The following is a 12337-nucleotide window of genomic DNA, read 5'->3' as shown; positions in this document are numbered from 1 at the left end:
GTTTAGGAAGGTACCATTCTTATGACCCAGGAGATAAGACAGAGCCCTGGATGGCTGTGGCTGTGATTAGATAACTTCTGATGATTTTATTTCCCTTACTGAGCTGCTGCTTCTAGGTTAATTTCATTTCATTACCTGTCCATTTTTAAAGAAAGACTGACAAAGTCACTGGAATAGGTCAGGAGTCTGAGCTCAGGGTTGGTCAAAGGTACTCACAGGGAGGAAGGTGGATAAAAATAGGTGGGTAAATAGGAGGGTTGGCAAGTACAGCCAGGACACCCGTGTTCATCGTGCATACTAATAAAGGCCAGAATCTCCTCATTTATCTCTGGTGGGAAGTTCTGATGGTTTCACAGGATCAAATTCAAGTCATATTCAAACTAGGGGCTTTCCCTGAGCATAAAAGGAAGTATCCATCCCTAGCAGGAGTCGCTGCAGAGGAATAAAGACGTAGCTGTAGAGAATGGACTTAAGGACACAGGGAGGGGCAAGGGTAAGCTGGGATGAAGTGAGAGAGTGGCATGGACATATATACACTACCAAAGGTGAAATAGATAGCTATTGGGAAGCAGCTGCATACAGCACAGGGAGATCAGCTCAGTGCTTTGTGACCACCTAGAGGGGTGGGTTAGGGAAGGTGGGAAGGAGACACAAGAGGGAGAGGATATGGGAATATATGTATACGAATAGTTGATTCACTTTGTTATACAGCAGAAGCTAACACAACAAGGTAAAGTAATTATACTCCAAGAAATATGTTAACAATAGCAACAACAAAAAAACCCAAATCTAAGTCAATCAAGCCAACGGAGACATTGTATGTGTTTATAGTTCAAGAAATCCACAAGAGAATCCTTTATTCTGTAGGCAATGAATTGTCCATTCGAAAAGAAAAAAACTTTCTAAAATGTTGTTTTTCCATTTATTGTTCAGAACATCCTTTTTATACCTCTGAATTTCTTACTATTCAAAGCCAAGTCACGTGAGTTACAGGGAAGCAGCTGATTGATTTAAAGTTGGGTCATGTGATTTAAAAACCAGTGGCAGTTGTTTGATTTAAATCCCAGTTAAATGACATGAGGAAGGGGTGCTAGAAACTGCTTTTTCATCTCTGGCTCAGAATATCATATTTACCTTGGTTCTTCTTATGATTTAGAAAACTTGTGCTGTCTCTCCTTGGAATCATCAGGAGAAAAATACAGTATTTCAGGTTCATTCTTGATACCAACTTCTCACAGTTAAGGTGTATTGACTAAAAGATCTTCCTTCTTCAAGAGATTCCAAACTTCTGTAAGACACTTCATTGTAATTGGAGAAAAAAGAAGAATGAAATCAGGCCAGCAGCTGCAGGAGACCAAGGCAGCCCTCATGACTAGGGAAGGAGAAGGAAGGGCTGAGAGTTGGCTTTAGAGCAGACAACCTCCAGAGGGCGCTGAAGCACGGGCAGAGCCCACCTGCCACTCCCAGTTTGGCACTCCAGGGTCAGATTTGGGTTTGGAGATGGGGTTGCTGTAACCCCAAGGAGGTGAGCAGAGAGGAGGAGTTGATTACCTCTGATTATCCTCTGACTCTCTGATTTGATTATCCTCTGACTCTCTGGCCCAAATTGCCTGACGTCACAGGGGGGGGGCAGAGTTTTGCTTTCAGCAACTGATGGGACACTTCCAGGCTGGTCGGGTCGCCCAGTGGCCCGACAGCCTGACAGGCTGACTGCGGTATGATCGCCCTTCTTTTCTCCAGAATCTGTACATCAGGAGGTGCATGGGTGTGGGAGCCCATTCACCGCCACCCCCCACCCCCAGGGGGGATGGCACCTTCCCTGGCTGTACCCTATGATCACCAGGTGCTTGAAATGAATGCAAGATTTTTGACTTCAAGGAAAAGCTCACGTAACCACTTCTGCCTCATAATGTGTGGGATTTACTATAATGGAAGGACATTATAAAGAACAGGTAGAAAACTCACCTGTTGGTCTCCATGTAGGAGTTAATTTTGCATGAATCCCTCCTACATGAGTAGATAGCAGAGGTTTATTTTTGTTCCCGTGTGTGTAGTTGTGTCAGAGGATGTAGGTATGGTGATTTGAAGCCGTCAAAGAAATATTCTCAGAACTCTCAAGACTTCTCTTGATTGGAACCGAAAGAGACCTGGAAAAGGAGGAAAAGAAAAGGAGGAGGGAGAAAGAATGACTGTTTCTCAGTAAATTCACCTTCCTGGTTGATTGTTCTCTCTTCTCATTTCTTTTAACTTCCATGTATGTCTAGTGGAATAATGTAGAAAGGCTGATTTTTATGCTTTAAAAGATTTTACATCACAAAGAAACTAGAAGTGGCTAACAGAACTTATTCAAATCAATTTTACCTAGAGACTTTGATATTAAATTTGTATACTGAAATGGGTTTATCCAAATTTTCTCTTTCTTTTTGAGTGAATATTTGTAACATATTTTTGTAGATAATAATTTATCCTAGATATACAAAATTGTGAGAATGGGTACCATTTTTTACCACTTAAATGATTTCTTTTAAATGAATAGATTGTACACTTTAAATGCCAATGTTGTGTCTTACATGTTGTGTTTTAATTCCTGATTTCCAAAACTTGTGTTTATTTAATTGATTTCTATCTAATAATCTGTCTCCCCTTTATTGTTTCTTACTTTATATTTTATTGATCTATAGTTAATTTACATTATTATATTAGTTTCAGAGGTACAACAGTGATTCATAAATGTTTAGGTTCTTCTCCATTTATAGTTATTATAAAAGAGTGGCTATATTCCCCATGCTATACAGTACACCACTGTAGATTATTGATTTTATACATAGTGGATTGTACCTCAAAATCTCCTACCACTATTTTGCTCCTCCACCCTATCTCTCCCTGCTGGTAACCACTAGTCTGTTCTTTAATCTGTGAGTCTGTTTTTTTGTTGTTGTTGTTTGTGTTGTATTCAAATTTTTAGATGCCACGTGTAAATGATAACATACCATGCTTGTTTTCTCATAACATACCATGCTTTTTTTCTCATAACATACCATGCTTGTTTTCTCTGCGGCTTATTTTACTAAGCATAATACCCTCCAAGTCCATCCATGTTCTTGCAAATGGCAAAATTTCATTTTTTGCTGAAGTCATCATAAAAAATCTTTTTTATCCACTAAGCTATTGATGAACACTTACTTTGACTCTGTATCTTGGCTATGGCAAATAACACTGTTATGAACATTGGGGTGCAGTTATTTTTTTGAAATAGTGTTTTTGTTTTCTTCTGATATACCCAAGAGTGAAACGGCTGGATATTATGGTAGTTCTATTTTTAGTTTTTTGTGGAACCTCCATTCTGCTTTCCACAGTAGCTGCACTAATTCACATTCAAATCAAGAGTGTACAAGAGTTTCCCTTTCTCCACATCCTCACTAACCTTTGTTACTTGTGATCTTTTTGATGACAGCCATTCTGACAAGACTGAGGTGATATATCTCATAGTTTTGATTTGCATTTTACTGCCGATTAGCTATGTTTAGCATCTTTGTGAGTTCTGGCTGTCTATCTGTATATTTTCCTTGGAAAAGTGTCTATTTAGGTCTTCTCATTTAAAAAAAAAGATTTTGGGTGTTTTTTTGATACTGAGTTGTATGTGCTCTTTCTGTAGTTTAGCTATGAACCCTTGCTTAGTCATCTTTTTGGTGTTAACCTCTTATCATGTGCAAATATTTTCTCTCCTTCAGCAGGTTGTCTTTTCATTTTGTCTTTGGTTACCTTTGCTGTGCAAAATCTTTTAAGTTTAGTGAAGTCCCATTTTTTTAGTTTTGCTTTTGTTTCATTTGCCTTAGTAGATTGAACTTAAAACTGTTGCTATCATTTATGTTGAAGAATGTTCTATATTTTCCTCTAGGGGTTTTATGGTTTCTGGTCCTACATTTAGGTGTTTATTCAGTTTTGCATTTATTTTATATATGGTGTTCTAAAATAATCTAATTTTATTCTTTTCCATGTAGCTGACCAGTTTTCCTAGTACCACTTATTGAAGAGACAGTTTTTTCTCCATATTGCCTGCTTTGTCATAAATCAATTAAATATAAGTGTGTGGGCTTATTTCTGGGATCTCTGTTCTCTTCCAGTGATCTTTGTGTCTGTTTTTGCTCTGGTACGATTCTCTCTGATTACTGTCACTTTGCAGTATAGTCTGAAGTCAAGGTGCGTGATGCCTCCAGCTCTGTTCTTTCTCAAGATTGTTTGGCTATTTGGGGCCTTTGTGTTTCTATACAAATTTTAAAATTACTTTTTCAAGTTCTGTGCAAATGCTTTGGTATTCTGATAGGGATTGCATTAAATCTGTTGCATTAAGACTGTCTTTGGTAGTATGGTTATTTTAAGAGTATTAATTCTTCCAGTCCATGCACATGCTATGTTTTTCCATCTTTTTGTGTTGCCTTCAACTTCTTTCACCAATGGCTGATAGATTTCTGAGCACATGTCTTTTTTTTATAGTGATTTCTTTAATTTATTTATTACTTATTTATTATTTATTTTTTGGCTGTGTTGGGTCTTCGTTTCTGTGCGAGGGCTTTCTCCAGCCGCGGCAAGCGGGGGCCACTCTTCATCGCGATGCGTGGGCCTCTCACTATCGTGGCCTCTCCTGTTGCGGAGCACAGGCTCCAGACGCGCAGGCTCAGTAGTTGTGGCTCACGGGCCCAGCTGTTCCGCAGAATGTGGGATCTTCCCAGACCAGGGCTCGAACCCGTGTCCCCTGCATTGGCAGGCAGACTCTCAACCACTGCGCCACCAGGGAAGCCCTGAGCACATGTCTTTTACCTGCTTAGGTGTGTTTATTCCTAGGTATCTTATTCTTTTTGATGTGATTGCATATGGCATAGTTTTCTTAATTTTTCTTTCTGACAGCTTTGGGTTTTGTTTTTTCTTCTTTTTCTAATTCCTTCAGGTGTAGTGTTAGGTTGTTTATTTGATATTTTTCTTGTTTCCTAAGAAAAAGCTTGTATCACTATAACTTCCCCCGTGAACTGCGTTGGCTGTGTCCCATAGATTTTGGATCATTGTGTGTTCATTTTCATTTGTCTTGGGTATTTTTAGAATCCCTCTTTAATTTCTTCAGTGTTCCTTTCTTCCCTGTTTATTCCCTTTATCTGTGACGTGAGGACTATCTTTAATATTATGTTTGGATTTCTTTCAGTTTTGTGTGAGTGTGTATGTGTGTGATTATTTAAGTTGCTGAGCTCTTAATTTCACATGGACACTACCAACCATGCATTGTTACTCTCCTCCCCCACAGTTACTGAATTTGACCTTATATTTTACATCTACTTGTTTTGTGTGTCCCTTAACTTCTTATTGTGAATATAGATGGTTTTATTGCTGTTTTCTTTCATCCTTCCTATTAGCTGTGTACATGGTTGATTTACTACCTTTGTTGAATATTTGCCTTAACCAATGAGGTTTTTCCTTTAGTAAGTTTCCTTTCCTAATTTTTATGTTTCAGTCGTGGCCTTTTCTTTTTCACTTAGAAAAGCCCCCTTAAGATTTCTCATAAAGCTGGTTTGGCGATGCTGAGCTCTTTTAGTTTTGCTTCTCTGTAAAACTTTAGATCTCTCCATCAAATCTGAAGGAGAGCCTTGCTGGGTAGAGTATTTTTGGTTATGGGCTTTTCCCTTTCATGACTTTAAATATACCATGCCACTCCCTTCTGGCATGCAGAGGTTATCCTGAAAAGTCAGCTGATAACTTTATGCAAGTTCCCATGTTTGTAACTTGTTGCTTTTCCTTTGCTCCTTTTAATAGTGTCTTTTTATCTTTATTTTTTTTGCCATTTTAATTACAGTGAGTCTTGGTGTGGTCCTCTTTGGGTTGATCCTGTTTTGGCCTTACTGTGTTTACTGGCCTTGGATGTCTGTTTTCTTTCCCAGGTTACGGAAGTTTTCAGCTCGTATGTCTTCAGGTAGGTTCTACACTGCTTTCTCTTCCCTTTTGCTTCTGGGACCAGTATAATGCAAATATTAGTACACTTGATGTTGTTTCACAAGTCTGTTCAACTTTCCTCATTTCATTTTAATCTATTGTTTTACCGTTCATCTTCAGTGATTGCCAGTACTCTGTCCTTCAGTTTTCTGATTCATTCCTCTGTATCATTTAGTCTACAGTAGTTTCCTTTTAGTGTATTTTTCATTTCAGTTATTGCATTCCTCATCTCTGTTTTGTTGTTCTTTAATGGTCTAACTCTTTTTTAAAAACTTCTAACTTCTTGCTCTGGTCGTCCATTCTTCTCCTGAGTTCTTTGATCATCTTTACCGTCATTACCTTGAACTCTTTCTTGAGTAGATTGGCTATCTCCACTTCACTTAGATCTTCTTCTGAGTTCTTATCTTGTTCCTTCATTTGGATCGTGTTTCTGTGTCACCTCATTTTTCTTAACTTGCTGTTTTTATTGCTATGTATGTAGTAGGTTCGTTACATTTCCTGACCTTGGAGAAGTGGCCTTTTGTAGGAGAGGTCCTATGTGTCCCAGCAACCCAGTGTCCCCTGGTCACTAGAACTATATGTTCTAGGTGTACCCCCTATGTGGGCTGCTTGGGCTCTTCTGTTGTGGTGGGCTGACTACTGTGGGTGGTCTGGTAGGCTTGGCTGCCCCCAGACTGCTCGTTTGCCAGGCTCTGCCTAGTATGGAGGCTGTCTGTGCTGCTTGGTGAGACTAAATCATAAGGCAGCTGGCTGCACAACTCTGGGGGACACCAAATCTAGTGCTGGTTCACTTATGGGTAGAACTGCAGTCCAGGTGATAATCAGGGCTAGTGCCCAGTCACTGGTCCTGGGGCTATGCTGGCTACTGGGAGGAAGAGACAGGTCCTGAGTTCTGGCTGCAGGGCCCAGGAGTCGCAAAGTTGGTGTTGGATCACTGTTCCTGACACAGCTATCTCCAGGGTCTGGGGTATCCCTAATCTTGTGTTGGCATTCTGGTGGGCAGGGTCAGGACCCAGCTGAGTCCATGGCTGCTTCTGGCCTGCAAGTGAGTGTTCTGGTCACACAGGCTGCTGAGCTGTGGTATTCCTGGAGCTGGTGTGTGCCTGTTGGTGTATGAGGCTGATCCCAATGCTAGAGCAGGTTTGCTGTTGGGTAGGTCCAAGCTCCATCCAGTCCCTGTGCAGTTATCACCTGCCGATGGTGAGGCTGACTCCAAGGCCAGAGTAGGCTCACTTGTCAGAGGGGCCAGGGACTCTGGGGCTGGTGCCTGTCCACTGAGGTGTGGAGGCTGGTCCTGGGGCTTTTGGTGGCTGGGCCCATGTCCAGGGGCAGCTGTGCATTGAGAGGGTCTGAAGGCAGCCTGTTTGCCGGTGGGTGGGGCTATGCCCCTGCTCAGTTAGTTGCTTGGCCTGCAGCATCCTAGTACTTGTGTCTCTAGTCTGGTGGAAATGGGTAGGGCTAGGTCTTGAGGCTAAAAAGATAGAGGGAGGATTCTGAAATTATGCTTGCTGGTACCAGTGTCCACGAGGTAGAAGGAGCTCCCCCGAATGGCTGCTGCCAGTGTCTCTGTCCCTGAGGCTGTGCTGTAGTTGCCTCTTGCCTCTCTGGGAGACTCTCCAAGATCAGGAGGTAGGTGTGACCCGGGATCCTTTCAAATGACTGCTTCTGTTCTGATTCTCGGATCATGTGGGATTTTGTGAGCATCTTTTAAGAGTGGAATCTCTATTTCCCACAACCCTCTGGCTCTCTGGAAAATAAGTACTACTGGTCTTCAAAGCCCAACTTTCTAGGAACTCTTCTTTCCAGAACAGGATCCCTGGGCTTGGGAGCCTGATGTTGGCTTCATACCCCTTGCTACCTGGGAGCACCTCTGAAATTGTAATTATTCTCCCATTTGTGGGCCACCCACCTGGTGGTATGGGTCTTGACTCTACTGAGATTTTGCCCTTCCTTCCTGTCTTGTCGAGGTGCCGTCCTTATGTCTTTAGCTGTAAAACATCTTTTACGGTAGGTCCCGGTTTTTTTCATCAATTGCTGTTCTGTAAACTGTTGTGACTTTGGTGTGCCCATGAGAGGCATCAAGCTCTGGGTCTTTGAATGCTACCATATTGGACAATCTGTCCACTTCATTCTTAAATCATATTATTTAATTTTTCTTAGTATCTTATTTGATTAGCGACAGTTTGAAATTTATTATCACTCATGTTTACTTCGCCTGTTTAAAGAAATTGAATAGTGCATTCATTCATTTTGAAATGAAGGTAGTGACCTGTGAATTTCCATACCTCAAAAATCAAGGATAGGACAAAAGCCTTTTCTACCTGTGTTACCCTCAAACTCTGCACCCCACCCCAGCCTGGGGATTAACCTCTTGCACCCATGCTCACTTTCTTTTTTTGGACCATTAACCATCATTGCATCTGTATGTGTGTTGACAAAGTGAACTCTAGTCTTTCGAGTTTTTGAGTTTTGTTTTTTGGTTTAGGGAAGAGTCCTACTATGAATGTACATTTAGTGGTCTGCTGGAGTTCATATATAAACCTGTCAAGCACATTACTAGAATTGGAATTGCTTGTATATACACTTTGATAAATTTTAGAGACAATGGTAGAACAGAAGTGAATTGTATTTCAAATCCCACAGTATTTTCACACCATGAAAACCCTTCCCTGTTTAATATATTTGTGTGTAGTTTATCTTTATGCCCATACTATATTTCCCAGAGATGGGTAAGTGTTATGTTTCTTGCTAGCACATTTACCGTATTGTTCAAAGTCAGGCGTTTAGTGGTTTTAGCATGATCCTATTTCCATGAACTCGCAAATACAAGACCTTCTCTCACACTGTCTTTTACTCCCTGCTGTTTTATATTGCCCTCCTAATTCTCAGTCCTGGTCTTTCTTTATGTTCTTCATCAACCTGGATAGGTTATACTATTTTCTCCCTTATTTAAGACCAATAGAATAGAATAGAACACCCAGAAATAAACCCTGATATATGGCCATATGATTTTTGACAAGTTGCCAAGACTTTTCAAAGTAGAAAGGATAGTATTTTCAACAAATGGTGCTGAGAAGTCATGTTGTCAACATGCAAAAGTAGGAAGATGGACCCATACCTAACATCATATGCAAAAATTAATGAAAACGTATCAAGAAACTAACTATAAGACCTAATAAAATAAAAAGTCTTATTAGAAGATACAGGACAAGGGCTTTATGACATTGGATTTGGCAGTGTTTTCCTCAATATGAAACGACGGAACAACAAAGGTACAGCTAACAAAACAATTAAAAATGTGCAGTACATAATTTAAAAAAAAATGTGTATCAAAGAAATGTAAACAGAATAAAATGGCAACCCACAAGATGGGAGAAAATATTTGATAGCCATGTATCTGACAAGAGATTTCTATTCAGAATATACAGAGAATTCCTACATCTCAACAAAAAGCAAACACCCTGATTCAAAAATGGATAAAAGACTTGAATGGATGGTTCTTCAAAAAGATGTACAAATGACTAAGCACTTGAATAGATGCTCCATATCACTAAATGCATGTTTATATATTTGTGTGCATGCATACACACACAAGCACACACACACATACACAAGCAGAAAGCAAGTATTGGTGAGGATGTGAGGGAGTTGGAACCATTGTGCTATGTCAGTGGGCATGTAGAATGATACAGCTGCTTTGCAAAAGAATATGGCAATTTTTCAGATATTGAAAAATAGAATTACTACATGATCCAAGAATTTTACTATGAGGTATACCCAAAGGAATTGAAATCAGAGTCTTAAATATTTGTACTCCAGTGTTTAGAGCAGTAATAATCACAGTAGCTAAAATATGAAAGCAACCTAAGTGTTCATCCACTAGTTCCTGGATAAGCAAAGTGTGGTATAACCATATAACACAATATTATTCAGCCTTAAGAAGGAAAAGATCTAGGAATATGCTACAACATGGATGAATCTTGAGGAAATTGAGCTACCAAAAATGCCATTTTTTGTGACTTTTAGTGAGTCATAACAATATAACTACTTATTTCAATTATATGGGGTACTTAGTGTAGTCAAAACCATAGAAATTGGGGGGGTAATGATGCTTTTCAGGTGGTTATGGAACAAAAAGGAAAGTTATGTTTAAAGGATACAGAGTTACAGTTTTAAAACGTAGAAAAGAATTAGAAAGATAAATGGTGATGTTGATCACCCAATAATATGAATGTATTTAATATAACTGAACGGTGCACTTTATAATAATTAACATGTTATATTTTATGTTATTTGATTTTACCAACATACACAATTGGGAAAGAATGTAATATCAGGAAAGGGAGTGGACCTGGGGTAGAGCAGAGAGTAATCAGAAGGGTGAGACCCTGCATATGTTGAAGAAGAAGAACTGAGAGTCTTCATTGGCCAGAAGAGACTTTATAAAAAAAAATTACTCTGAGGGTGTATTAAATAGATATCTATGGGTACACTGCTATCTCCCATGGGTTATCTTAAAGAGTCTTTAATAAAGTCCATAAGGCTTGCTGAGGCTTTTTTAAAAACTGGATTCCCTAGGAGATAATTAGATGGTGGTACTTAAGTCTATGTCTAGGTTGACAGATTTTGCAGGGAAGACGAACTTGAGAACAGTGAAGGTCCTGAGAGTGTAAGTACATGGAAATTAGAAAAAAATAATAAAGGGAATTAGGAAAACTGTGGACTTCGAAGGTCATGTATTAGTGAGTCAGACCTGAGGTTTCTAAGGAGTTATATACACAGTTGCTATTTGGATTACTTGTTGATAAAGATAAGTGGAAAAACTAGAGTCGTTTCCAAGTGTAGGTAAGATATAATGAGAGGATGGAGGTGGAAAGTAGGGAGGCCCAGAGAGAAGTGGGAAGGTCATATTGGGCCAAGATGGTGGTAATATCCAGCAGAACAGATGGTAGGGCAGACTATGGGTTCATCTTTTTCATTTCGGCCCCCCACCTCATCCGTAATAATTCTTTGGGAATATTTCATGGCTCTGTGATGCAGGTACAGAATTCGAGTGAGGAGACTACACCCTCAGTGTCCAGCTGTCTGAGTCCTCAGTGTGCTTCAAATGATGGAGAACTATTGTTTCTTTATGAGAAGAGTTAGTACCTCGTAGCTAAGCTTAAGCTGGAGCTTATGCAATATTGATTCCATTTTATATATACTGTTGGCATGGAGGTTCCTCCTCCTCTTTTCTTGACCATTATGAAATGAATCTATATTTCTCAATATTTGGGTATATCAGGTAAATACATTAAGTAAAGGAATCTTATATATTGCTCCCTGCATAATTTGCTCTTTCTTTTTTATTTTAAAGAAATTCACGTTATTAATTAATTAATTAATTAATTAATTAATTAATTATGACTGTGTTGAGTCTTTGTTTCCGTGCGAGGGCTTTCTCCAGTTGTGGCAAGTGGGGACCACTCTTCATCGCGGTGCGCGGGCCTCTCACCATCGCGTCCTCTCTTGTTGCGGAGCACAGGCTCCAGACGCGCAGGCTCAGTAATTGTGGCTCATGGTCCCAGTTACTCCGCGGCATGTGGGATCTTCACAGACCAGGGCTCAAACCCGCATCCCCTGCATTGGCAGGCAGACTCTCAACCACTGCGCCACCAGGGAAGCCCGTTTGCTCTTTCTTGTTTCTCTTTTACCTTTACTAAATTAGCACAGGGAGAGACCTTGAAATGTTCTAATCAGGAGACATTAGAACATCATATTTCTAGAGAGGTTGGTTGGACAGAGCAGGGGTCCCAGTGAAAATCAAAGCTTCTGTTTCTACTTAGAAGTGTACCTGTATAGAGTAGAGGGCTCCAGGAAATATCCTAGAATATTCCAATGTCCCTGCAGGAGATCATTAACAGAGGTAGGATCTGGTACCAGATCAGTGTACTATGACATGTTTGTCAGTCATCTGATGTGAGATTCTCAGAGCCAATCCCATATGGTAGGGCTGAGTGCAGAATGATGAAGAACCTGTGAAAGCCTTTGATTTCATGTTAAAGATGAAGCTCTGATTTCGGGTAGAATTTTCTTACCTGACTGAATGTCACCCTTCTGTGGTGATGAGATTCTGTGCTTTACCTCCGTTGGTGACCACTGACTGAAAATCATTAGAGAGTCATGTCTAGAAAGCATTCTTTATTTAATTTCTTAAAGAAGAAAACATAGAAAACATTTTTATCCACTTTCAAATTGAGGATCAAAGGGAATGACATCAGTGAAAATGTCAGAGTAAGGAGCTCTGGCTTGTGTCCACCCCCAGAAACACTAACATACGTGGTACAACCTGTCAAAATGATCTTATCAACACATGTAAGTT

The sequence above is a fragment of the Balaenoptera borealis genome (genome assembly GCF_965194805.1).
Source record: "Balaenoptera borealis genome assembly, contig: HAP1_SCAFFOLD_248, whole genome shotgun sequence".
Lineage (NCBI taxonomy): Eukaryota > Metazoa > Chordata > Mammalia > Artiodactyla > Balaenopteridae > Balaenoptera > Balaenoptera borealis.
Note: the sequence above shows the minus strand (reverse complement) of the source record.